Source organism: Muscardinus avellanarius (assembly GCF_963383645.1).
Source record: "Muscardinus avellanarius genome assembly, chromosome: 16".
Classification (NCBI taxonomy): Eukaryota; Metazoa; Chordata; class Mammalia; order Rodentia; family Gliridae; genus Muscardinus; species Muscardinus avellanarius.
In genome coordinates this window covers 13879568-13905918 of record NC_137802.1, presented here as the reverse complement: position 1 = coordinate 13905918, position 26351 = coordinate 13879568, and the positions used below count along the sequence as shown (strand labels likewise).

General features: G+C 46.8%; 1 pseudogene across 1 annotated transcript; it reads right to left on the bottom strand.

Annotated features, from left to right (window-relative positions):
- Nucleotides 1-916: 916 nt before the first annotated feature.
- LOC308275589 (syntaxin-8-like) lies at nucleotides 917-26121 on the bottom strand (annotated as a pseudogene). The gene is made up of 6 exons: nucleotides 26105-26121; nucleotides 13105-13204; nucleotides 5944-6075; nucleotides 3773-3776; nucleotides 989-1099; nucleotides 917-944 (listed from the first exon to the last, which is right to left on the bottom strand). The product of its transcript is annotated as a syntaxin-8-like (transcript).
- Between the last annotated feature and the right edge of the window lie 230 nt (nucleotides 26122-26351).

Below are 26351 nucleotides of genomic sequence, written 5' to 3'. Positions count from 1 at the left end.
CACACTTGTCATCCCAGCATTTGGGAGGCTGAGACAGGAGGATCGCGATTCAAGGACAGCCTCAGCTACTTAGTGAGGCCTTTGCAACTCAGTGAGACCCTGTTTCAAAATAAAGAATAAAATAGGGCTGGGGGTATAGCTTGGAGGTAGAATGCCCTTGGGTTCCATCTCTAGTACCACCAAAAAAAAAAAAAAAAAAAAAATTAAACTTTAAAAAAGGCTGGGAGTGCAGATCAGAGGTAGAACGGCCTCGGGATTAACTCCTAGCACACACACACACACACACACACACACACCAAACCACGGCCCTTGGGAAGCTTATCATTCCTGACAACCACACAGAAACAAGAGAAACAAGCGGCCTCTTCAGGATGGCCGCCTCAGCTCCAGCAGGGAAGGGGAGAGAGAGTCCATCCTCAGCTCACTTCCTTCTAGAATGGTCCCCACAATGTAGAGAGTTCTAGAAGCAAGGGGGAGACCGGTGCTAAAGATGTCGCGATTCATGGCTCATTAGCCACAGGGAGGGAAGCGGGGCGGGGCAGGTCCAGCAGGGCTGCGCTCTGAGCAGCTGCGGCTCCGTCAGTAGCAGAGCTGTCCGCTTCCCTGCCTCCGTGAGCTGGGCTGCGGTCCTATCAGGACACTTATTTTTTTTTTTCAACAGTCCAATTTAAACAAAAAGAAAAAAACTCATTATTTTCCTCAGTGCCAAGCGGTGAGTAAAGGAATTTATAATTTATAAGGCCAAAGAATGCAAAAAAAAAAAAAAAAAAACAATTCTGACTTCCTGTCCTCCCTAGTAGGAGATGCCCCCAATGGGGCCCGGCTGAACATCCCCACTTAGTCTAGAAAAGCCCTGAAAACCTAAACTGAGTGGGAAATGAGGGCCGGACGCTGCAAATGGACAGCACAGATTGTGTCAAGAACTTGAGCCGCTCGGGAAACAGCTGAAATAACGGCAAGGAGAGCCCCGGGACTGGAAACCGCGTACCTGATTAGATCCGGCTCCGCGCCCTCGTTCTTGAAGGATGCCAGCAGCAGCCGCTCGCGCGTCACGAGGTCGTCCAGCAGGTTCTGCCTCCGGTCCCCTTCCAGCTGCGTTCTGCAGACGCCTCGTTAAGGTCCAAGGGCGGGGCGGGGGCCTCACCCTACCCACTGCATCACCAAGTTACCTCTCCAGGACACCTGCAGCCCTTGCAGACACCGCCACCCAGGAGACAGCCGAACCTGCCCTCCGGCTCTACCTGGCCTGACCTTTGCCTTCACCGACCCTCAGGTAAGAGACGTCGATGGGACCCTTGCTAAGTTGCTGAGGCTGGCCTCGAACCTGCGATCCTCCTGTCTCCGCCTCCCAAGTACTGGGAATGCAGGTGTGCGCCACCGTGCCTGGCTTTCTGCATTATTGCATAAGTTAATTTCTTCAACAATTCCTTTAAACACACACCCGTGAGTGTACACACACACACACATGAATTTCGGATCACTACATATATTCTTTCATTGAGAAATATAAGACGTAAATATTTTTCTCCCATGATCAGTGGGAATGGCAGTCTGGCTCAGTTGCTTGCGTCGGTTTTCCGTTACAGGTATCAGCCGATCTGCTTTCTATACACTGAACAAAATTTAAAAGGCACTTTTTTTTTGCTGAGGCTGGCTTCAAATTTGTGATCTTCCTGTCTCTGCCTCCTGCGTGTTGGGATTCCAGGTGTGCACCACCACACCCGGCTCCGGCTCATTCTCCTAAATCTATAAAATCTAATAAATGTTCATTATGTGCCTGGCCAAGCAAATCCTCACCTTCCTTCCAAAGTACTACACCCCCCAGCCCTGTATGTATGTATGTATGAATTTATATCCGTGTCAATCTTTTCCAGAAATTTTCACCTCCCTGGCTGCAGGGTTTTGGCTTTTAATCGCAAACTAAAAGATCCCAAAGCATAGAACTTCCATTTAATTTCAGATTCATTCTTACCAGGAGAAAAATACTTTTTTCCCAGGAAGAAAAAAAAAAAAAAAAAAAACATCTCGTGCCTAAGCTTTATGAATTTGTATAGAAAACATTTCCATACGACTTATCTTTCTGGCAACAACAACTCTTCTCTGGAAAACTCCACAAATACAGAAAAGGCAGAAAATTATTATTATGCAAAGTACCATAAGCTCTCAACTACACAACACGGTATTCAATATTCAATGTGGTATTCAAATATTCACAGTAAAAAAGTCACCCGACATTAATTACACCGAAAAGGAGGATTAAGAAGTCACGCTTGCCGGGCGTGGTGGGCACGCTTGTCATCCCCGCGCTTGGGAGGCGGAGACAGGAGGATCGCGCAGGTTCGAAGCCAGCCGCGCGCGCTGGCTTAGGAGACCCTGTTTCAAAAAAAAAAAAAAGTAAAAATAGGTCTCAGAGTGTAGCCTGGAGGTAGAAGGGCTTCCAGGAACCCCAGTACTACCCCCCCCCCCCAAAAAAAGAAGTCACTCTTGCCGGGTGTGGTGGCACACACTTGTAATCCCCGCGCTTGGGAGGCTGAGACAGGAAGATAACACAGGTTCGAAGCCAGCCTCAGCTACTTAGTGAGGCTCTCAGCAACTTAGTGAGACCCTGTTTCCAAATAAAGTATAAAATAGGTCTGGGAATATAGCCCGAAGGTAGAAAAGCCCCTGGGTTCCACCCCCCAGTACCACAAAAAAAAAAAAAAAAAAAAAAAAAAGTCTCCCTGAAAACAGTGGTTTAGGAGCGCCCCCGTGTGGTGGATTATCTGCCTGCCATCCCCTGCAGCACTGGCTACAGTTACGGTCAAGTATATATATTATACATATATAATTATTTGGAAAAAATGTATATATATTTTGTGTGTGTGGTACAGGGGCATTCTTGCGAGGTACATCCCCAGCCCTTTTTAGTTTTTTGTTTGTTTGTTTGTTTTGGTGGTACTGGGGTTCCTGGAAGCCCTTCTACCTCCGGGCTACACTCCCAGACCTATTTTTACATTTTTATTTGGAAACTGGGTCTCCTAAGCCAGCGCGCCCGGCTGGCTTCGAACCTGCGCGATCCTCCTGTCTCTGCCTCCCAAGTGCGGGGATTACAAGCGTGCGCCACCACGCCCTGCGGTTTGTTTGTTTTGAAACAGAATCTTGCTAGGTTTAGAGACGCTCTCTAACAACTGAGATTGGCCTAGAAGCTGTGGTTCTGCTATTACAGGTGTACACCACTGCACCTGGCTTCTATGAATTTTAAGAAAGCTGATATATTCCAGTTGAGTTTTCTTTTCTCCTGGGCAATGCTGAATTATTCACATTAAGGCCCTTAAATATTTCTGGGTTTTGTTTTGTTTTATTTTGGGGGGGCGGTACTGGGGGTGGAGCCTAGGAGCATTCTACCTCAGAACTACACCCCCAAGTCTTACTATTTATTTATTTATTTATTTATTTATTTATTTATTTTTGCAGCACTGGGAATGGAACCCAGGGGCATTCTACCTCGGAGATACACCCCCACCGCTATTTTTTATTCATTATTTTGAAACCAAGTCTCACTGAGTTGCAAAGGGCCTCACTAAATAGCTGAGGCTGTCCGCGAACTGTGATCCTCCGCCCCCCCTTTTTTTTTTAATTTCAAACAGGGTCTCACAAAATTGCTGAGCTTATCACTAAATTGCTAAGGCTGGCCTTGAACCTGTAATCCTCCTATCTCTTCATTTGAGGTTTCATTAAACCTCATGGACTAATATCTGCATACTGAAAAATCATGCAACTAAACTAAACCAACCTTCCTGGTGACAGAAAAGGGTTATGCCTGGGGGGAGATGTTCTTACATTTTCCCATATTTAAAGTGTAACATAAGCCGGGAATGGTGGCAAAACCAGGAGTGGTGGAGCATGTCTGTCATCCCAGTATTTGGGAGGCAGAAACAGAAGGGTAGCGGATTCAAGGGCAGCCTCAGCAACTTAGCGAGACTCTCGGCAACCTAGTGAGACCCTGTTTCAAAAGAAAGAAAGAAAAAAAGGACTGAGGTGTGACTCAGAGGTAGAATGTCTCTGGGTTCAATCCCTAGTACCACAAAAAAAAAAAAAAAAAAAAAAAAAAAAAAAAAGCTGTGACATAACCATTTCCTCTGATCCCAAAGGTGGGTCACTGGCGTGATGTACTGACAACTTAGAGAAATGAGAGACGACCCTTTGAGACAGGAGGATCACGTGAGGCCCTCTGCAACTCAGTGAGACCCTGTTTCAAGATAAAGAATAAAAATAGGGCTGGGGTAGCCGGGCGTGGTGGTGCACGCTTGTAATCCCCGCGCTTGGGAGGCTGAGACAGGAGGATCGCACAGGTTCGAAGCCAGCCTCAGCTACTCAGTGAGGCTCTCGGCAACTGAGCGAGACCCTGTTTCCAAATAAAATATATAAAAATAAGTAGGACTGGAGGTGTAGCTCTGAAGTACAGTGCCCCCGAGTTCCATCTCCAGTACTGCAAAAAATAAATAAATAAATAAATATAAAAAAACAACTAATGTAAAATCAAGTTTAAAGAGAAACAGATCACATGTATTTTCCTGCACTGATCAAATTCTGAATCTTCTTTTTTTTCTCTCTCTCTCTTTTTCTTGTTTTCCTCCTTCTCTCCCTCTTTCTCTCTCTTCTCTTCCTTCCTCCCTCCCTTCCTTCCTTCTTGTGTGTGGGTCTGGGGATTGAACCCAGGACATTCTACCTCTAAGCTACACCTCCAGCCCTACTTTATTTTTTATTTGGAAACAGGATCTCACTGAGTTACCGAGGCTGGCCATGAAACTGAGCTCCTCCCATCGCAGCCTCCCAAGTACTAGGATTATAGATATATGCTACAACACCAGATTATGACTTTCTTTCTTTCTTTCTTTCTTTCTTTCTTTCTTTCTTTCTTTCTTTCTCTTTCTTTCTTTCTTTGGTGGTACTGGGGTTCCTAGAAACCCTTCTACCTCCAGGCTACACTCCCAGACCGATTATATATATAATTTTTTTTTTTTGAAACAGGGTCTCTTAAGCCAGCGCGGCGCGATCCTCCTGTGTTCGCCTCCCAAGCGCGGGGATTACAAGCATGCGCCACTACCCGACCAGATTATGAATTACTAGAAAGTATTTTCATATAAGATAGTTGGCAGGAGGTTAAGATGATGGGCCAACTTGCTTTGAGCAAGTCCTATCCCACCCTTTACTCCCCAAATTCCCACATCAGGGAAAGTATCTGAGCTCCTGGAAGAATAACATGGCAAAGAAGACACATCTTGATAAGTGCGTGCGTGTGTGCGTGCGTGTGTGCGTGCGTGCGTGCGTGCGTGTTTTACAGGGGATGGAACCCAGGGGTATTCTACCTCCCAGCTACACACCCAGCCCTATTTTATTTTTTATTTTTAAATACATCTCACTAAGCTCCTGAGAGCTTGCTACGTTGCTGAGGCTGGCCTGGAATCCGCAGTCCTCCAGTTTCAGCCTCCCGAGTACTGGGATTACAGGCGTGCACCACCGCAACCAGCCACATCGCAACGATCTACATAAACGGTTAAAGGTGGGGTCAGATGCCTGGTTTTTGCTGGCATTGGCCTCTCCAGAAAGAAATGTATCATTACAGACTCTGGAGCGCCCGGCAGTAGAGCGGCAGTTCAGGATTTTCACGGCAATCTGGCTGCAGCGCAGGAGCTGGCCTTCCTCAGGGCAGACCTAGGGCTGCGCATACCTGCGTGGCTCCTGAATGCAGCGCAGATAGAGAGCACCAACTTCCTGCCCTGCCTAGGTCACGCCCTGCCAGCTAATTCCTTCCCTGGGTCTTGCATGGCCAGCGCAGTCACTGCAAAACCTGGACACCCTTGGAGGAGCAATGGGGGCTCCGAGCGGTGGCATGGAGAACGGGTCCTCCTCGAGGCGGGGAAGCCCTGGAGGCCCAGACTCCTTCTTTCCTTAAGGCGAGACTGCGCTTCCTCCCGCTCTCGGGAACAGGTGTGGATACATCTGATGCGTGGACACGGCTCTCAGCAGCAAGTCCCTCAGGAGGGCGACCTTGTCCTTCAGGCTCTGCAGCAAGGTTCTGATGGTCACGTTCAGCTGCAAAAAAGAGCACGCCCTGAGTGCCCCACCGAGAGGCGCGGAGTCCACCGGCGCGCCCGGCAGAGCTGGGACAGATGCTCCACTCACCCGGCCCGGCCGCTCACCTGAGGCCCGTGGCTCCCAGCGCCACGCCTGAACGCGGACGCTGATGGGAACTGCTGTCAGCTGGCCCTGTCGCTCCGCTCAATTCTGCTCCCTGAGCTGCACTGTGTGTGTGTGTGTGTGTGTGTGTGTGTGTGTGTGTGTGTGTGTGTGTGGTGCTGGGCATTGAACCCAGGGGCCGGCTACTTCTGAGCCACACCCCTAACCCTATTTTACTTTTTTATTTGGAAATAGGATCTCCCTAAGGTGGTATGAGTTTCACGGGAGTTGCCGAGGCTGGCCTTGAACCTGTGATCCTCCTGTCTTCACCTCCTAAGTGCTAGGATTACAGATGTGTGCAACTGTGCCCCCAGCCTTTTTTGTTTTAATTGAAACTAGGGTCAATCTACTTCCAAGCTATACTCCCAGACCTTTTTTTAAGTATATATATATATATATATATATATATATATATATATGTATGTATATATATATATTTAAGTATATATATATATTTAAGTATATATATTTAAGTGTATATATTTAAGTGTATATATTTAAGTATATATATTTAAGTGTATATATTTAAGTATATTTATTTAAGTATATATTTAAATATATATATATAGCGTTGTGGTGCATGCTTGTAATCCCAGCATTCAGGAAGCTGAAACAGGAGGATTACAGTTCACAGACAGCCTCAGCTACTTAGTGAGGCCCTTTGAGACCCAGTAGCTCGGAGGTAGAATGCCCCTGGATTCCATCCCCAGTACCACCAAAACAAACACAAACACACACACACACACACACACACACACACACACACACACATATACATATATAATATATATAAAAGTTTTTTTGGCAGTACTAGGGATGGAACCCAAGGGTGTTCTAACTCTGAGCTATATCCCCAGCCTCAAGCTTACAGGTGTGTGCACCTGGCTCGTGTGTGTGTGTGTGTGTGTGTGTGTGTGTGTGTGTGACTGGTATAAACCCAGCACCATTCTACCTCTGAGCTACAGCCCCAACCCTACTTTATTTTTATTTTGAAGCCAGCCACACTAAGCTGCTGAGGCTGTCCTTAACTGTGATCCTCCTGTCTCGGCCTCCCGAGTCCTGGGCTTACAAGCATGTGCCACCATGCCCAGCTTGCCTTTTCTATTTTTTTGTTTGGAAACTGGGTCTCTCAGTAGGTTGCGTAGGGTCTTGCTATGTTGCTAAGGCTGGCCCGCACCCGCGATCCTCCTGTCTCCGCCTCCCCTGTACTGGGATTACAGGTGTGCACCGCCACCCCTGGCGATCCCCTGAGCTCTATGCGCTGATCCTGTTCATCTATCCTGGAGCCAGGCAGGAAACCGTGTTCCCAAAAGTCTTCATTCAACAGCCCAAACCCCACTGTTCCCTCAAGCATGCTTCAACGGCCAAGGCGTCAGGTCCTATCACCATTCCCAGCACCCTGAACGCTCCGGTCTCTTTTCAACCCCTTGGAATGGGTTCGAGTAATGTGTTCTTTTATAGGAGAGAAATGTCTTTTGTTTGTTTGTTTTTTTGGTGGTACTGGGGGTGGAACCCAGAGGCTTTCTACCTCCGGGATACACTCCCAGACCTATTTTATATTTTATTTGGAAACAGGGTCTCACTAAGTTGCCAAGAGCCTCACTAAGTAGCTGAGGCTGGCTTCGAACCTGCGCGATCCTCCTGGCTCAGCCTCCCAAGCGCGGGGATTACAAGCGTGCGCCGCCGCGCCTGGCTCATATGAGAGGAATGTTAACCACTCATGACTCTTGTGAATTTTCTCCGATGATTCTGAAAACCCAGAGGAAGTTTGTGTTTGCGTCTCAAAAGTACCAAGTTAAAGGATGGAGAGAGGGCAGGGCGAGAGCTTCTCTGGAATTTGGAAATGTGAAAAACGAAGGAGTCCACTTAAGTGAAAACATATTCAACCACGGATGAAATCCAAGATGGGTGAACATTTCAGGACAGAATAGCGCAGGTTTCGTTCACTACCTTGTGAAAAAACGGCCCCTATACAGTGAGCACGGCCGCACGTGCCCTTCCTGAGGTTTGCAGGGCCACCCAAGGAGCCCAATAACCCTCTAAGGTACCAGCCGTCGAGAAAAGTCTAACCCTATTTTAGTGCCTCAGGAAACCACGGAAGATCCACCTGCCATATTTATGGGGAAATGCCAGGATAGAATGCAAAGAATCAAAGAAATAAACAGGTGCAAGCTGGGCACAGTGGCTTGTCCTGTAGTCCTCTACCCTGGAGGCTGAGGCAGGAGGAGCCCGAGAGCCCAGGAGCTCAAGACCAATCTGGAGCCGGCCGTGGTGGCGCAGGCTTGTCATCCCAGTACTTGGGAGGCTGAGACAGGAGAATCACACAGGTTCGAGGACAGCCTCAGCTACTTAGTGAGGCTCTCAGCAACTTAGTGAGACCCTGTTTCCAAATAAAGAATAAAAAATAGGGCTGGGGGTGTAGCTCAGAGGTAGAATGCCCCTGGGTTCCATCCCCAGTACCTAAAAATAAATAAATAAATAAATAAATAAATAAATAAATAAATAAATGACCAATCCGGGCAACATAAAAAGACTCTGTCTCCAAAAAAAAATTTTTTTTCCCCCTTTGGTGGTACTGGGGTTCCTGGAAGCCCTTCACCTCTGGGATACACTCCCACGGGCTAGCTCGGAACCAGCGCGATCCTCCTGTCTCCACCTCCCAAGCGCGGGGATTACAAGCGTGCGCCACCGCGCCAGGCCACAAAAAATTTTAAAAAGCAAGAACAACACATAGAACCAAGCCTATGAAGAGACTGCAGAATTCAAGACCAACGTATTCCAGGGACGAAAGAGCATTTGGCTATTAAAAATATGACTCAATCCTCTTAGCATATAAAGATAGCCATCATAACATATTATGAGGAAAAATTCAAGTTCTAAAATGAAATGTCACCTAAACAGAAAAAAAATAGAAGCCGGGCGTGGTGGCGCACGCCTGTAATCCCCGCGCTTGGGAGGCGGAGACAGGAGGAGCACGCAGGTTCGAAGGCAGCCGCGCTGGCTTAGGAGACCCTGTTTCCAAATAAAAATGTAAAAATAGGTCTGGGAGTGAAGCCTGGAGGTAGAAGGGCTTCCAGGAAGAAGAAGGAGAAGGAGAAGGAGAAGGGACGAAGGAAGGAGGAAGGAGGAAGGAGGAAGGAGGAGAAGGAGGAAGGAGGAGGAGGAAGAAGAAGAAGAAGAAGAAGAAGAAGAAGAAGAAGAAGAAGAAGAAGAAGTAGTAGTAGTAGTAGTAGTAGTAGTAGTAGTAGAAGTAGAAGTAGAAGTAGAAGTAGAAGTAGAAGTAGAAGTAGAAGTAGAAGTAGAAGTAGAAGAAGAAGTAGAAGTAGAAAAAGAAGAAATAATCCAAGAACTAAATATATCAAAATGCCAAAGGATGCTTACCTCTACGCACTGGGATTTTCAAAGATTTTATGGGCAAAGAATCACTTTTATAATCAAGAGAAAAAGTTCCATTATCATAACTAAACAGAATCTTCTAGAGCACACACACACACACACAAAAAGCTAATTCATACTTGAAGCTAACATAACCCTGGTCATGAACTAACCCAGACAGCTAACCAAAACCACAGAAGCAGACGCCAATCCCAAGTGAAGATCACAGTGGGAAAAGCTTTTGGTTGGTTCTGGGTTTTCTGCAGTATCGGACACCGAGCTGGGGTCTTCGCACGTGCTTGGTAAGCGCTTCTACCACTGAGCTACATTCCCAGCCCAGACGTCAAAATCGGAAAAAAATAAAATAGCACAGCAAATTCAGAATTATACTAAAAAGGACAATACAACATGGCCATGTGGAATTCATTCTAGTATTTTAAGAACAGTGGGACGCTAGAAATCCTGGAATAAACCTTATGGCGTTAATAATCAAAAACAGAATAAACATACGATTAATATCCTATGGGAAAATTTAAAAAAGCAAAACAAAAAGAGAAAGAGACCTAAGAATAGAACACTACTGCCTAAACTGTAATGGGACTTAACTGCGGTCTGAATGTCCAAGCCAGTGCAGTTAGACGAATTAGCAAAAGATATAAAGCCTGGAAAGGAAGAGATGAAAGTATTGTTGTCTGTAGATGGATAAAGGCCTCCTTGGAAAAGTTGATAGAACAACTGAAAGCTTATTTGGAAGAGTAAAAACTTCATATGGTGAGCAACTGTATCATAAAAAAGTACATTTTTTTGGGGGGGGGTTACTGGGATTGAACCCAGGAGCACTGTAATTCTGAGCTACATCTCTAGTCCCCTGCTTTTAAAATTTATTTTAGAGCTGGGCGTGGTGGCGCACACTTGTAATCCCCGTGCTTGGGAGGCTGAGACAGGAGGATCGCATAGGTTCGAAGCCAGCCTAGGTTCGAAGCCAGCCTCAGCAACCGAGTGAGGCTCTCAGCAACTTAGTGAGACCCTGTTTCCAAATAAAATATAAAATAGGTCTGGGAGTGTAGTCCAGAGGTAGAAAGCCCCTGGGTTCCAGTACCACACACACACACACACACACACACACACACACACACACACACAAAATAGGGCTTGGGTTGTAGCTCAGAGGTAGAATGACCCCTGGGTTCCATACCCAGTACAGCAATAAAAATATTTCATTTTATTTTATTTATTTATTTTTTATTTTTTGTGGTCCTAAGGATGGAACCCAGGAGGCATTCTATATCTGAGCTACACCCCCCAGCCTATTTGTGTGTGTGTGTGTGTGTGTGTGTGTGTGTGTGTGTGTGTGTATGGTGTTGAGGGTGGAACTCAAGGGCTTTTCTACCTCCGGGCTATACTCCCAGATCTATTTAATACTTTATTTAGAAACAGGGTCTCACTAAGTTGCTGAGAGCCTCACTCAGTAGCTGAGGCTGGCTTCGCACCCACGCGATCCTCCTGTCTCAGCCTCCCAAGCGCCGGGATTACAAGCGTGCGCCACCACGCCTGGCTTAACTCTTTACTTTGAAACAGGTTCTCACTAAGTTGCAGAGTGTCTCACACTAAATAGCTGAGGCTGTCCACGAACCTGTGATCCTCCTGTTTCAGCCTCCCAAGGACTAGGATTACAAACTTGCACCACCACACCTGGCTTTTTTTTTTTAAACAGGGCCTCTCTAAACTTCTGAGTCTGGCCTTGAACATAAGATCCTCCTGTCTCAGCCTCCCACGTATTAGGATTACAGGCATATGGCACTGTATTCTGCTGACATTCTTAAATTTAAGTATTAGATGGAGTAAATTTTTTTTGGGGGGGTGGTACTGGGGTTCCTGGAAGCCCTTCTACCTCCAGGCTACACTCTGAGACCTATTTTTACTTTTTTTTTTTTTTTTTGAAACAGGGTCTCCTAAGCCAGCGCGCGTGGCTGGCTTCGAACCTGCGCGATCCTCCTGTCTCTGCCTCCCAAGCGCGGGGATTACAAGCGTGCGCCACCACGCCCGGCTAGAGTGATTTTTTTTAATTCAATGACAATATCAACAAAATCTACAAAATATTAGCAGTGCCTAGCACACAGTAACTGGGTAGTAAATATTGCTGAGATAATAATAAGGAAATATTCAATATTATTAAACATAAATTTTTATGAGCTGAATCTATACACACACTACATATCTATTCAAAGTCCCATTTGGAGCCGGGCATAGCGGCACGCACCTGTAATCCCAGTACTTGGGAGGCTGAGACAGGAGGATCACAGATTCAAGCACAGTCTCAGCAATTTAGCAAGAGCCTGTTTCCAAATAAAAAATAAAATAGAGCCGGGCGTGGTGGCCAATGCTTATAATCCCAGTACTTGGAAGGTTAAGACAGGAGGATTAAAGGTTCATAACCAGCCTCAGTAACTTGGTGAGGCCCTCTATAACTCAGTGAGACCCTGTTTCAAAATAAAGAATAAGAGCCGGGCGTGGTGGCGCATGCTTGTAATCCCCACGCTTGGGAGCCTGAGATGGGGATCGCACAGGTTCGAAGCCAGCCTCAGCTACTTAGTGAGGCTCTCGGCAACTTAGTGAGACCCTGTTTCCAAATAAAGTATAAAATAGGTCTGAGAGTATATAGCCCGGAGGTAGAAAGCCTCTGGGTTCTACACCCACTACCACAAAGTAAACAAACAAACAAAAATAAATAAAAATAAAAAATAGGGCTTAGGGTGTAGCTCAGAGGTAGAGTGCCTCTGGGCTCAATCCCCAGTACCACGCACACACAAAAATCCCTTTTGGAAGCTGAAACAGGAGAATTGCAGGTTGGAGGCCAGCCTCAGCAAATTAGCGAGATTCTCAGCAATATAGGGAGACCCTGTTTGAAAACAAAAAATAAAATAAAATAGGGCCGGGGGTATAGCTCGGAGGTAGGATGTTCCTGGGTTCTATTCCAGTACCAGAAAGAGAGAGAGAGAGAGAGAGAGAGAGAGAGAGAGAGAGAGAGAAGAAGAAGAAGAAGAAGAAGAAGAAGAAGGAGGAGGAGGAGGAGGAGGAGGAGGAGGAGGAGGAGGAGGAGGAGAGAAGGAAACAAAGAAAGAAAGAAAAAGAAAAAAGAAAGGAAGAAGAGGAAAAAAAAGCCTTAACAATGCATAATATAGGCAGGTACCAATGAGCAATCCAAAATGAAAATACCGTAAAAGAGACGCCTGACCCGGTCACCAAGGGCGCCGTGTCCCGTGCAGGGAGCAGGAGGCCCAGAAACACTGCTGCTGAGTGAACATTAGTGAATGAAATGTGGGCTATTCTATATGTTGGTGGGATTCATAATTTAGCACATGAGGAAGAATTAGATGCCCACCGCATACCGGAATAAAGCAGATTATTTTAAAGGCTCACACATTCCGTGGGGACACAGAGCTCCTGGTACCGGGAGGCTTCCAGGCCTCGAACAAGTCATCTTAAGGGCTACGTCTCCCCTGGTGTTACCTTGGGCGTCTTCTCCCCTCTTCTTTCGCATTGATTTCGTTGTTGGATTTTCTCGGCAATTTCTTGGGCTATCTGACAAGTAGAATCGTATGTGGAGAACCTGTTATCGAAGTCATATGAAGAGAAAACTGCTTAAGGTTCTCTAAGTGGGATTTCTGCATTGCCCTTTTTTTTTTTTCTTTTTTGGTACTGAGGATTGAACCCAAGGGTGTTCAACCTCTGAGCTGTACCCCCAACCCTATTTATTTATTTATTTATTTATTTATTTATTTATTTATTTATTGGTGGTTCTGGGGTTCCTGGAAGCCCTTCTACCTCCGGGCTACACTCCCAGACACCTATTTTTTATATTTTTATTTGGAAACAGGGTCTCTTACACCAGCGCGGCTGGCATCGAACCTGCGCGATCCTCCTGTCTCCGCCTCCCAAGCGCGGGGATGACAAGCGTGCGCCACCGCGCCCGGCTATTTATTTATTTTTTAAATTTTGAAACAGGGTCTCCCTAAGTTGCTGAGAGTCTTGCTAAATTGCTGAGGCTGACCTCAAACCTGCGATCCTCCTGTCTCTGCCTCCCAAGTGCTAAGATTACAGGGGTCTGCCCCCACGCCTGCCTGAGCTTTTAACTGCAGGCACATGCTCAAACAAGAAATGAAGACGATAAAGCAGTGGCCTGTTCTGAGTATCGCTATAGATGAGCCAGGCAGCATTCTAAATATTCCATCTAAGACGTGGTACCGTGACCACCTCCATCTACACACGAGAAGAGGAGGCACAAAGCTGGAGCGACTTGCCCAGCTGCGAAGCCAGGCCATCTGGCCCCAGAGGCTGGGCTGCAACCACTGGCCACTCTGCAGATGAGAGCGCGTGTGTAGACGTTCATTTGTAAAAACATTCAACAAACAGCCAAACGAGGTGACCCATGCCTGTAATCCCAGGATCTGGGAGGCTTGGGAAGCTAAGATTGGAGGGTTGTAGGTTTGAGACCAGCCTCAGCAACTTAACAAGACCCTCAGCAACTCAGTGAGACCCTGTTCCAAAACAAACAAGCAAACAAACAAACAAACAAAAAATACAAAGAGCTGGGAGTAACGCTTGGAAGTAAAATGCCCCTGGATTCAATGTCTCAGTTTTTGTTTAAGAATCTCTCTCTTGCTGAGTGTGGTGGCGCACACCTGTAATCCCAGTACTTGGGAGTCTGATGCAGGAAGATCGCTGGTTCGTGGCCAGCCTCAGCGACTTAGCGAGGCCCTCTGCGACTTAGTGTGAGGCCCGATTTCAAAATAAAAAGGCGGCAGGTGTAGCTCAGAGGTAGGATGTCCCTGGGTTCAATACCCATGACTACAAATAAAAGAGGAGAAGGAAAAGAAAGAGAGGGAGGAGGAAGAGGAGGAGTGAGAAATACAAGGACAAGAAGGAGGAAGAAGAGGAGAGGAGGAGGAGGTGAAGGAGGAGGAGGAGGAGGAGGTGAAGGAGGAGGAGGAGGAGGAGGAGGAGGAGGAGGAGAAGGAGGAGGAGGAGGAGGAGGTGAAGGAGGAGGAGAAGGAGGAGGAGGAGGAGGAGGAGGTGAAGGAGGAGGAGGAGGAGGAGGAGGAGGAGGAAGAGGAGGAGAAGGAGGAGGAGGAGGTGAAGGAGGAGGAGGAGGTGAAGGAGGAGGAGGTGAAGGAGGAGGAGGAGGAAGAGGAGGAGAAGGAGGAGGAGGAGGAGGAGGAGGAGGAGGTGAAGGAGGAGGAGGTGAGAAATACAAGGACAAGAAGGAGGAAGAAGAGGAGAGGAGGAGGAGGTGAAGGAGGAGAAGGAGGAGGAGGAGGAGGAGGTGAAGGAGGAGGAGGAGGAGGTGAAGAGGAGGAAGAGGAGGTGAAGGAGGAGGAGGAGGAGGAGGAGTGCCAAGACATCCTGCTGCCTCGGCATCTATGTGTTGAGACCCCCACTCCACATAGCTAATCGGCAGAACGCCCCGAGAAAGAGGGTCGTCTCTGGCCAAAGTACCCCCCACTTTTAGATACCCTTCACTATTATTCCTTTTAACTTTCTACACGAATTGCTCCAGTGATGTGAAATTAGGACTATAAATAGAAACTGAGTCCGTGGAAATAAACTCTCTAATAATTTGCCTAAACGTCCTTGGCTCTGCTCAATAATAATAAAAACTGGCCAGAATTCAGATGCTGTGATAAGCATTCCAGCTGCAGCAATTACAAAGGGTCTCTGACCCTCACTATCACTAACTTAGGTTAAGCTATTAACTCCGGTAAGGTAGTTCAGTTTAAGGTAACTTTGTTTACCCTTGAGATCCTGCCTAGAGACAGAGAAGATAAAAACCTTGTGTGTGACCTTAAAGCAATTTAGTTGATAAACAACTTAGTTGCCCAAATACAATAGACTCAAGGAGAAAGATTGGTGACTTTTACGCCTAGTGTAAATATTCCTGAAGACAGAGAGGCTGACCGCCTGGTTAATGAATATGACAAAATAAAGGACAGATGTTCTAAATATATATGTATGAAGGAAAGGAAATACCATGTAAGAGTAAGAAAAGCATTTTTGCATGAAGAAGAGCTTATCATAAGAAAGTCCCAACTGGGAGAGAAAGGAATTAGAAAGTTAGAAGCAGGTTGCAGAGGGTTTGTGACAGAGAAATGGATTATTAAAGATGGTTAGACTTTTAATAGGCTTATTGTCTAAAGAAGAGTGCTCAGCAGTTAAGGAAATACATCTGACAATTAAAACCAAGAACTTTGTGGTGTTGTTTGTGGTATTTTGTCTGCAAAACTGTGTTGTGAGTTTGCTTAAGCTTTCAGATTTAGGAGATAAAAATGCCAACACCTGGAGAAACTTTATCACATCCACCTGAATCACCACGTCTCCCCACACTTGCTATATGAACTGAGCCCAAAAGATGGAAAGTTCCAAGAAAGCCAAAGAAGATTCCCCGAGAAACCCCCAAGCCTTGGCCATGCTTGTTTATTTTGGGAAGTGGCCCCCTGGGACTGCTTATCTGCAAAGACCTTGGAAAAGAATCAGGAGTCAGGAGTCAATCTCTCGAAGATCAACAGCCAGCTGAAGGACTAGTTTTATTACCTTTGTTTACATGTCATTCATTATTACTTCACAATGATTACACCCACCTCCCTCTCCTCTTACTATTAACTTTACTGGTGAAAGGTATAAATTTCTTGGAGTTTTTGTAATAAAGTGTCATTGGCTCAAGAAGCCTTTGTCCACCTCAGATTCTTTCCCAAGCGTCGTACCTAAAAACTTAAGGAATTCATAGAGGGGAAGAATCGCTGCAGATAAGTTTCTGCAGAACTCCACCTGCCTTTTGCCCCATCTTTCTGAGGATTTGACCGGGAGCTGACAATAACGACCCAACTGAGATTAGTCGGCGACAGAGGAGGAGGAGGAGAAGAGGAGGAAGAGGAGGTGAAGGAGGAGGAGGAGGAGGAGGTGAAGGAGGAGAAGGAGGAGGAGGTGAAGGAGGAGGAGGAGGAGGTGAAGGAAGAGGAGGAGGAGGTGGAGGAGGAGGAGGAGGAGGTGAGAAATACAAGGACAAGAAGGAGGAAGAAGAGGAGAGGGGGAGGAGGAGGAGGAGAAGGAGGAGGAGGAGGTGGAGGAGGAGGAGGAGGAGGTGGAGGAGGAGGAGGAGGAGAAGAAGAAGCAGTTGCTCAAAAACCTTGCAGCTGCACGGGGGAACTTGCCAGCAGTGTTTTGAATGACGGGAGCTGGGAGCTTCCCCGACTGCTTCCCTTAGGAATCTTCCTCCAGTGACTGTATCAAGAGCTAAGAGCAGGTGCCCGGTGTGAGCCAGGTCCTGCGCTGAGCGCTTCACACCGTCAACTTGGAAGCACCGGAGGAGGCAGGATTCTGAAACCACTAACCCTAGACTGTAAAGTAGCCGTGTCTATGTCATATGCACGCCATTCATGTGCACTCAGGTATATAACTGCAAAAACAAAAAGATGGAGCGACACAAGATAACGCATAAATAAGAAAACATTGAACCCAGGCGTGTTCTGCCTGTGAGCGATGCCGCTCGCCTGTTTTATTGATCTGAGACAAGGTCTCGGTATGTCGCTGGGGCCGGCCTCAACCTGCAAGCCTCCCGTCTCAACCTCCCAAGTACTGGGAAAATAGGGGGTCACCACCATGCCCAAGCTGGGTGTGGCGGCCCATGCCTGTAATCCGGACTGCGTGGCTGGTCGTCCCTTCCCTTTCCCCACAGCCTGCTGGCTCCCCAAACGTGCCAGGTTCTTGATTAAAGCCGCTGTTAATAACCTGGCTGGCGCTTGCCTCCTTCGTGAACCCCCTAACTGTATTTTCAGTGCTACGGAAACCAGCGGCCTAGAGCTAATGTCATCCTGTCAAGTACCCAGGCGCCTAAACACTAGTTTAGGAAAATTAATCTGAATTTCATCTATATAGACAGTGAATAGAGTCGTGGCAGGAAGCCAGCAGGAGATTCCTAGGGCTTTCAATTCCACAACCAGGACCCACTATCTGCAAGCTAGTGGCCGCTAAAGACCAAGACTGAGAGGCAGACAGACAGACAGACAGACCACAGATATTAAAAAGAGAAAAACACTGGATTAGTGAAAGATCTAATACGAGGAGTGATGAAAGAGTGGAGTTTTCAGACTTTGGTGACCAAAAGGATGGATGCCATGACATGGTCTATGAAACTGAACAGGTTAACATAAAAGAAGTTTCCAGACTAGGAGCCAGGCCTCAAAGTCTGCACCAGAAAAACCCTGAATGTGCAGTTAAACTAACATAGATATGAGTGTGTAGAAGAAAGTAAGATGGTTAAAGGGAGCCGGAATGATTTGCATAGGAACAAAGAAAGGAATGTGATCAGGGCGGTTCAAATCCAAACCTGTAACCATGGAAATGACCTTGTAGCCTTGACCCAGGAAGGCCCTTGTCCAAGACCAGAGAGGACGTGACTAACTTTCACAGATGGGGACCAAGTGATGGCGGTGCTTGCGCCATGCTGGCTTGCCTGGAGGACCGGGGCATGAAGGCTTCCCCCTAGATTTCAGAAGAAGGTCGAGCAATGTGTGGCAGGGACAAAATCCCTGCCCAAAGGGGGTAATTTGTGAAGCTGTGAAGGTAAGTCCAAAGTTATAAGGAAAACTCCCAATATTAAGAAATGCCAGAAACATGGAAACACAGCTGGGAAAGACTGAGAGCCTTAAGCCCTGGAGCCAGGCTGGACTGTGACCAGCCAGGCCATAGGGGCCTGGCCTCCTGGAGAGCCCATCTCACCACCACGGCCCCTGCCAGATGCCAGAGGCGGAGCTGCAGGACTTCGCTTTTGCCCTGCTGGATTTTGACCCTGTTTGGGTCCCTTTTGTTCTTTCTATGGCCCTATTCGCATGTTTGCCCTGGGCCACTGTACGTTGGATGCACGTAGCTTGTTTTTTGGGGGTGCTAGGGATGGAACCCAGGGGCATTCTGTACCAGTACTGGGAAGAGGTTTCAAAATGTATTAATGTCCCAGTACTGGGGAAGATTTCCAATTTTAAAATATATCTTTGGTAGTAAAGAAAGTCAGGTGCTTCAGGAAAAAGGGCCTTTTTACATTTCTAAAGAGAGGCAGAATTCCTCAAGGATGGGAGGAAATCTCAGATTCCGGAGAAGCAATTTAACACATTTTGGAGTGTAACAAATGGTGTGGGGGTCTGTGCCTGAGACAGAGCTGCCCCCTGCCCCAGAAGGGGCAGATCTGGCTGGGTTGGAGACAGAGCAGAATACCTGGGTTAGAGACAGGGCAGGATATCTACATTTCAAAGGACCAGCTGCAGACTTGGTCGGGATAAGAACACTCGGCATACAGGGATTTTTGGTGACTTCCTTCGAACCACCCCCTCGTGTTACAACATGAGGCTGTAACTATCTTCTGTATTTCTATCTTTTTAATAAACTTCTTTAAATCTTCAGCAAGAGTCTGGGCTAATGTAATGTGCATTTATCCTTAGCTCAGTGGACAAGAACCCGCACATTTTTATCTTTCTGTGGTTTGAGGGAAATTGTGTCCGGGACCCTAATAGGGGTCCCCGTGGACAGTTTCCCCAAACCGTAACATATTCTCAAACCGTAACACACTCTACCTATTTTATTCTTTTATTTTGAAATAGGGTCTCACTAAGTTGAAGAGCCTCACTAAGTTGCTGAGGTTGGCCGCGAACGCTACGATCCTCCTATCTCAGCCTCCCAAATACTGAGTGTGCTCCATCACACCTGGCTATGTAGCTTGTTTTTAATTTTAATTTATTATTACTAGTAGTTAGTAGTAGTAGTAGTAGTTATTGTTGTTGTTGTTGTTGTTAGATGAGTTAAGTTTCTATTGCAGAAACCCCCCATGAGTTAACTGTCCGTTTCCAGAGAGGCCCTGGTCTGACCAGATAAGCCACCAATCCCCCTCCAGCCACACCTGGTCAGTTACCAGGGAGACGAGAGACTTGCCCTCTGCTGGCCCACCTTGGCCAATCAGTAAAAAAGACATTCACCGCTGACCCGGAGCCAATCACCTGGCCACACGACCCCCCACATGGGACCCCAGCCAATTAGTTCAAAAGGCATTTCTCCTAGCCTATCAGCCCCAACACGTAACCCTGAGCTGGTTTATAACACTGACCCCAGCCTGTGTGCTCTCTCTCCTTGGTTCTTCTTTCTCTGTCTCCCCCTCTGCTTCTCTCTCCCTCTTCCTCTCTATTTCTCTTTCTTTGTTTCTTCCTTTCATGCCAGCCCATGTCAGCCCCTTTTGGCTACAAGGTGGCCTCTGGTGTGGTCACACTTTGTCCTTTCAGTAGTAGTACTGGGAATTGAACCCAGGGGCATTCTACCTCTGCGCTAGACCCTCAGCACCATTTTTTTTTTTTTTTTTTAATTTTGAACCAGGGTCTCACTAAATTGTTGAGGGCCTCACTAAGTTGCTGAGCAAACAAGTACTGGAATTACAGGCATGAGCCGCTGCGCCCAGCTACCTGTTTGAATTTTTATAGGGGCTTACATCAAAGAGTTCTCCTCTGAGACTCGAGGTGAACTATTTGGACTTCTGAGTGACATGACACTGTTCAGACTGTGGGAACTCTCGGAGATGGACTCAATGCATTTTGTGCCCTGATAACCCTGAGGTCTTGGGGTTCAGGGGTAAAGTGTTATGTTTTGGATTTAGAATCACCCAGATAGCTGAGGCGAGACCAAGCAGCCATGCTGGAGAGGGGCCTGGCTGCGGAGGCAGGATCCCTGGGGTGTGGCCTTGGGGACTGTTCACAGTCCCTCCTTCTGGCCTCTGGCCTCTGCGGCCTGAGAGCAAAGCCTTCTTGTGCTCTCTGTCCCCTGCACCATACCCTGAGCTCCATTTTGCAGACTTTACCCCGCCTAAGATGAACTGAACCCCTGAATCTCCAGAACTGTGAGCTGTTGTGGTCAGGTTTAGGGGGACAGAGCAGTGAGAACGCTGCCTGGAACAAGGGCAGAGATGAACGAGGAATGGCAAAATACTGATGATTATAGAAATTGGGATGGGTATAACAGGACCCTTTACACTATCCTACTTTCTCCACCCCTCCAACTATTACTTTATTTCTATTACTATGCTTAAGTTACATGGAAAAAGACAACCAAGCAGTTCTTCCTCATTTCAGAAAAAGTTTCCAATCGACACCAATTATGTGGTGACAAGTAGCTAGGAATGGTGACATCTTGGGTCAAGACTGGCAAGGAAGAACGGGCTTGGTACTGTGATTCATGTCCAGCACGAACACGGCACGCTGGCCAGCATGGGCCAGGCTAACACTGAGCCTTTAGCGCTGGCTGCAGACTTGGACCTCTGTTTTGAAGCTTGAAAACCAACTGAAATAACTGGGCTTAAAATAAAAGTTCTGGGCCGGGCGTGGTGGCGCACGCTTGTAATCCCTGCGCTCTGGAGGCTGAGGCAGGAGGATCGTGCAGGTTTGAAGCCAGCCTCAGCTACTTAGTGAGGCTCTCGGCAACTTAGTGAGACCCTGTTTCCAAATAAAATATAAAATAGGGCTGGGAGTATAGCCCAGAGGTAGAAAGCCCCTGGGTTCTACCCCCAGCACTACAGACACACAAAATAATAAAATAAAATTAAAAATTAAAAAAAGTTCTAACATGAAGCCCAAATAAGTTTATAAACCATGCTCTTGACATATTCTCCATTCATATTTACATAAAACACACTTTTCCATGCTAACAGCCCGTATTTTTTTCCCCTCACATAGCCCACTATATAGCTGCAGGTAGACTCTTCTGCCTCGAGATGGAAACATAGGAAGAAAAAAAAAAAGATAACAGCATCTGCATGGTAATTCTCTCTACACACTGCTGTTAGATGAAAGACAAAATTAAAATTAAAAAAAAAAGGAAGGAAGTTTCCATCTTAGATTCTCGCAACCTCTTGTTCACGAATCCGTCTCTGCTAAGGTGACAGTGTACGTAAGTAGCTTTTGTTTTCAGTGAAAGAGACCTGGGAAAAGATGGATTTATCTCTTTTCCTCCAAGAGTTATCAGACGGTACATGCTCACTCTCTCGAACCAGAGCCCGTTCCAGGATCACAGGGCCTTCCTTACGACGCTGGCTGTCTTCAGGGGCAAACTCATGGGTCCATCCCAGTCTGCTATTGCAGTCTTTGCAGCTCACGTCTGGAACCACGTGGCGGCCAGTGGGGATGACCCGATCTAGGATTTCACTCTACTACAGGCTAACTACCTTGTTAAAAAACGCTCTCACCGGGCGTGGTGGGCACGCTTGTAATCCCCACGCTTGGGAGGCAGAGACAGGAGGATCGCGCAGGTTTGAAGCCAGCTGCGCGCGCTGGCTTAGGAGACCCTGTTTCCAAATCAAAATGTAAAAATAGGTCTGGGAGTGTAGCCCGGAGGTAGAAGGGCTTCCAGGAACCCCAGTACCACACACACACACACACAAAAAAAAAAAAAAAAAAAAAGAAAAGAAAAGAAACGCTTTCTCAGTGGCACTGGCAAAGTGCGTGGAGATTTCTGAGCAGCTGGTCAGAATTGTATCACCGTTTGCACAAGAAAACACATGAGTACTTCCAATGGGATGAAGGAAAATTCTGCCCATTTTGACAGCTGAAGTTCTAAAAGCCCCGAGCAACAGTGAGATCTGCACTGCCGGCTGCAGCTAGGACAAACCTCCCACTGTTCCACTTCCTGTATCTTTTTTCTTTTTGTGGCAGTGGAGATTGAACCCAGGGGCATTCTACCTCCAAGCTGTACCCCCAGCCCTATTTTATTTTCATTTGGAAACAGGGGTCTCACTAGGTTGATGAGAATCTCACTACTTGCTGAGACTGTCCTCGAACCTGCGATCCTCCTTTCTTAGCCTCCCAAGTACTGGGATTACAAGTGTGTGCCACCACGCCCGGCCGATTTTCTCTATCTTTTACCTTCCATGATAATAAACTTTTCTTAAATGAGTAGACAAAAATATCCACATACTACCAATATGAAAAAGTCCAATGAGAATATGAAACTATGAAGGTTTAACTAATTTTTCCAGAAATAATAAATTGCTCTCAAAGGAGCCTAAACTTCTGAAAAGTTTTTTTCACCCACTTTTCAGAAAAAAAGGTGCCTCCCCTATCTATCTTCTTTAAGCAAATAAACAGACAATTTTGTGTTCTTTTATGCATCTATATTTCCTTCAAGCGCCCCTAGGGGGTAGTATTGCCCATTCTGGGAACCTATGCATTGTTTAGCTTGATAAAGGTAATTAACTTTAGCAAAGAACTACTTCAGAAGCAGTATTACTTGCTAGTGTGTGTGTGTGTGTGTGTGTGTGTGTGTGTGTGTGTGTGTGGTGCTGGGGCTGGAACCCAGGGGCTTTCTATCTCCGGGCTATACTCCCAGACCTATTTTATACTTTACTTGGAAACGGGGTCTCACTAAGTTGCTGAGAGCCTCACAAAGTAGCTGAGGCTGGCTTCGAACCTGTGCGATCCTCCTGTCTCAGCCTCCCAAGCGCGGGGATTACAAGCATGTGCCACCATGCCTGGCTTCTATTTTCTATTTTATTTGGAAACAGGGTCTCACTAAGTTGCCGAGAGCCTCACTAAGTAGCTGAGGCTGGCTTCGAACCTGTGTGATCCTCCTGTCTCAGCCTCCCAAGCGCGGGGATTACAAGTATATGCCACCACGCTTGGCTACCTGCTACTTCTATTAAACAGTGAGCCTGCCATTTGCCTTGAAAAGCCATTAAAATAGTAACTGCTCTATTCCATTTAAAAATATTAGGACACAACTCAGGAGGAAGGCATCGATGACCTGGGGTTTTCAGTAGCAGAACAGCGAAGCTGTAGCAGGATCTGAATTTCTAGTTTCTCAAAGCCCCATTCTATATTCCTCTCTAGTAGCCCTACCCTAACCCTAACCCTAACCCTCTCCTAACCCAACCCTAACCCTAACCCTAACCCTCTCCTAACCCAACCCTAACCCTCTCCTAACCCAACCTACTGTGTCAGGCACCTGACCGTGCACAGCAGAGGCCCCCACAATGTCACTTCCAACCCTCAAATAATTGAGAGTAAAATAAAAAGGCACAAAGGCTTTTTTCAATAGTAAGATGTGGAAGAGACTCGGGGTTCAGAGATTGTATCCACCCAGCAATCAAGAGGTAACTTGGGGTAAGGGAACTCTCCTTATCTCTGAGATTTATTTTCTATTTTATGTGTAAACTGAATTGGATTCCAAACAAGACAGAAAGCAACTTAGCAAAATTCATCATGGGGAGCCCAAGGAATTGAGGTGGGAAAAGGACTTTCTATGCAATAGTAAACAACAAAACAATAAAAAAAATAAAGTATCATCATTCATATAATATACGGATATGCACCAAAAAAAAAAATCATGATTTTAGTCCAGGTGTGACAGAACATCACGTAATCCCAGCTTCCCTGAAAGCTAAGACAGGAAGATCACAAGTTTCAGGCCCAACTGGGCGATTTAACAAGCCCCTATCTCAAAGAGAAAAAAAAGAAAAAGAAAAATCACGTTTTCACAGAATATTTAGTGACATGGAGAAATGTTCCTTGTTGAATAAAGCATATCTATCACATATATTAGAGTAATAAAATCATTGTAAAAATTCAGGAATGGTCATTTCCACATGACCAAGTTAAAGATGCCATTTATTTTCTCCCCGCAAATATTCAGTGCTCTCTAAATTTTCTAGCAGATGCGTACACGATTGTTAAAATTAGATGAAAAAAAGTAGCGTAGCCGGGCGTGGTGGCGCACGCTTGTCATCCCAGCATTCGGGAGGCTGAGACCAGAGGATCGCAGTTCACAGACAGCCTCGGCTACTTAGTGAGACCCTCTGCAACTCAGTGAGACCTTGTTTTGAAATAAAGAGTAAAAAAAAATAGGGCAGGGGGTGTAGCTCTGAGGTCGAATGCCCCTGGGTTCCATCCCCAGACCCGCAAAAAAAAAAAAAAAAAAAAAAGAAAGAAAGAAAGAAAGAAAAAGTAGCATCAATTCAGCAATTGGTCCAGATATTATATAGATCTCCAGTAACTCTTTGACTTGGTCCATCCTTCTACTATCCAAATTGTCTACAACTTGATAATGAACTGTATTAGAAACACCAACATAACGCTGGGCGTGGTGGCACACGCTTGTAATCCCCGCGCTTGGGAGGCGGAGACAGGAGGATCGCGCAGGTTTGAAGCCAGCCGTGCTGTCTTTAAGAGACCCTGTTTCCAAAAAAATAATAAAATAGGTCTGGGAGTGTAGCCCGGACGTAGAAGGGCTTCCAGGAACCCCAGTACCACCAAAAAAAAAAAAAAAAAAAAAAAAAAGAGAGAGAGAGAGAGAGAAAAGAAAAGAAACACCAACATAAAACATACACTCCAAAAACAATGAGCTACAAATATGTTACAAATTATTAGACAGGCCACGTCTGTAATGTATAACTATTTCTTAGAATTGCAACTTGTATCTTTCATCGGCCAGTCCTTGAGACTTAATTGCTGAATAAATGAACCTTACCAGCTGCTATTTTACTACAGAGCTGCTACTGGGAGGAATAGTATCAAGAATACCCCTTCATGATTCTGACTTAGAAAAGGTAAACGAACCAGGTATGGTTGCGCATGCCCTGTGATCCCAGTACTTGGGAAGCTGAGAGAGGAGGATCACAGGTTCGAAGCCAGCCTCCGCTACTTAGTGAGGCTCTCAGCAACTTAGTGAGACCCTGTTTCCAAATAAAATAGAAAACAGGTCTGGGCGCTGGGGAGGCGGAGACAGGAGGATCGCGCAGGTTCGAAGCCAGCCTCGCTGGCTTAAGAGACCCTGTTTCCAATAGGTCTGGGAGAGTGTAGGTCGGAGGTAGTATGGTTTCCAGGAATCCCAGTACCACAAAAAAAAAAAAAAAAAAAAGGAAAGAAAGAAGTCTAGGAGTATAGCCCGGAGGTAGAAAAGCCCCTGGGTTCCACCTCCAGTACCACAAAAATAAATAAATAAATAAATAAATAAATAAATAAATAAATAAATAGGCTGGGGGTGTAGGGCAGAGGCAGAATGCCCCTGGATTCAGTCCCCAGTAACAATCAAGAAAAAAGATGGATGGAAGGAGGGAAGAAAGGAGAGTAAAAAGCCTTTATCACAGGCGCAGAATTCCCTCCCAGATTCCTACAAGTTTCCTGAAGACCCCACGAGATCTAGGTCCAGCTAGTTACCAACCAGTACGTGGATTCTAAACCTCGATTTCTCCACCTGCGGGATCCAGCGGATGGGCTGACATTCTATCCTCCACCACCACCCCCAAAAAAGTGACAGTCTACTTTCCCAGGAGTACAGAGAAGTCTGCAACCAGCTCAGCCCCACGATCAGAAAATCCCCACTACCAGGACCATCGGGACCCCCCACCCCACGGCGAGCCTGGCCCCCCAGCAGCCGCCAGCTCCCGGCAGCCCGGCCTCCCCGGCTGCGCAGCCGGCGCCGCCCGCCCCGGGCTCACCAGGGGTCCGGGGCCATCCTGCAGCCTGCGCCCGCGCTCGGACACTTCCTGCTCGCGCAGCTGACTACGGCGGCCCGCGAGGCTCAGTCCCCGCCGCCCGGCCGTGCGCGGCCGCGGGGAGGATGCTCCGCGCCCCAGCCCGGCCCGGGGCGCACGCTGGTCATCCCAGCATTGGGGAGGCTGACACGGGACGATCGCGGTTCGCGGACAGCCTCAGCTACTACTTAGTGAGGCCCTTTGCAACTCA